Source organism: Pteropus vampyrus, unplaced genomic scaffold (assembly GCF_000151845.1).
Source record: "Pteropus vampyrus isolate Shadow unplaced genomic scaffold, Pvam_2.0 Scaffold2627, whole genome shotgun sequence".
Taxonomy (NCBI): Eukaryota; Metazoa; Chordata; class Mammalia; order Chiroptera; family Pteropodidae; genus Pteropus; species Pteropus vampyrus.
The window spans coordinates 7,114-8,922 of NW_011891408.1; the positions used below are offsets into that span (position 1 = coordinate 7,114).

Here is a 1,809-nt window from a genome sequence, read left to right on the forward strand (position 1 = left end):
AAAGCTGGTAAGTCTCTTCTACAGCAATTGAGTTACTCATCCATTTGTTCCTTCAGCAATTATTTTTATGTACTTTGGCTACATGTTAGGCTCTCACAGAAGGAAATGATAGTAGGCCTTTCACCCATCAATTAACTAATTTAATTCCAGCCCTAACCCAGGGGCGTTCGATATCCCTTCTGATGCCCTCACCTCTCAGTTTCTCAACCTATTTTTTTTTTTTTTTAATTTTTACAGCACCTGGCCTTCCTAGGTGGTCTCTCATCCAAGTACTAACCAGGCCCGACCCTGCTTAGCTTCCGCGATCAGACGGGATCCGGCACGTTCAGGGTGGCGTGGCTGTAGGCTTCCCAACCTTCTTGACTTCGATTCCCTTCCAATTCATCCCTCAACTCCATGGCTTGGCCAGGACGCTGCTGTCACCTGGCACTGCTCCAAAGCTGAAATCCCAAACTCTAAATTCTACTCTCAGATCACAGCTTTGTACCCGTCTAGCTTTCCAAGTACTCCAACCCGCCCCCCGATAACGCCTTTCGCCTCTCATCGTAGTCTTCTGCCCCTTCGCTCCTGCCTGTTTAGATCCTGCTTCACTGCATTTCCTTCCCCATCCGGCCTAGACTCCATTCTCTCGCTCAGATGTTCAATTCCATTGACCTTCCCGCCTACCTGCTACCCTCACCCTGCCATCGATTAATCCAACCATTTGTCTGTTGAACATCCTTTACTTGGCCTATGGACCCCTGCTGAAGAGATTTGCCTGTCTGATGCTAGGAGAAACTCGAAGGCCAGAGTCTGGGCTGGGCCCTCAGCACAGCTCAGTGGTCTTATCTTAACCTAGGGCTGCTCAGCTATTCTCAGAATCTTCCACTTCCCTGAGGACATCAACTCCACACCCACCTCCTTCTCTATTCGCAGATGATCTTGTTTTCTATTTCAACAATACAGAGGCACCAGGCTTAAAGCATCTCAGATGCCTACCCTGCAACCTCTGTGGCGACGCCCAACAAAAGTACATCTAGGACGTGGTTCCACAGTGTAGCAGTCAGCACGTCTGCTTTACACAAAGAAAGTCCTGGGTTTGCGCCCCGTTGGAGCCATGCTCCATGGTCTACGGCCATGGTCCATGGTCTACGGCCATGGTACCCTGAACTAAGCCCGATATCTGATCTCGGAAGCTGAGCAGGGTCGGGCCTGGTTAGTACTTGGATGGGAGACCACCTAGGAAGACCAGGTGCTGTAGGCATAAATAATAATAATAAATAAATAAAAATGTACATCTACCTTGAATCAGCAGACCCACTTCCAGCATCTATCTGAAAGATAAAGGCAAACCCACCACCAAGTGACCTAGGCACAGGCTAGTCATTTCGAGCACTGTTTGTAAGAAGAAAAGATTGGAAACCACCTGAGTGTCCTCAGCACCAAAAACTACGGCACATCCACCATGGAGCACCGGGCAGCTGTAAGGGAGAAGCGAGGCAGCTTGGCACAGGCCGTGAGGAAGTCACTTCAGTGTCACTCGGTGAGAAAGGCACGGAGAGGAAGGAAGTGATAATATGCTACTCCTCTGTGGAAAAGGTGGCGAGGATGGGAATCTATATACTATTCACTTATCTCTAAAAAAACAGAAACAAGAGGAACAATGTGTGTCACTCGCTCACACTGACCACTGCCTGGACCTCCCAGGGCCGGGCTCTGCCTTTCTTGGAAACCCTGCTGCTGTTTCTTGCCAGTCACTTGCTAAAATGAGCCTGAGACTCTCATTCCCCTGGGGTATCCCGCTGCACCCTCCTCGCTGCACTGCCGGTC

At 49.8% G+C, this 1,809-nt stretch overlaps 2 pseudogenes; one reads left to right on the forward strand and one right to left on the reverse strand.

The window, feature by feature from the left end:
* Window positions 1–228: 228 nt before the first annotated feature.
* LOC111734627 lies at window positions 229–347 on the reverse strand (annotated as a pseudogene).
* Window positions 348–1,126: 779 nt separating this feature from the next.
* LOC111734628 lies at window positions 1,127–1,243 on the forward strand (annotated as a pseudogene).
* The last annotated feature ends 566 nt before the right edge of the window (window positions 1,244–1,809 follow it).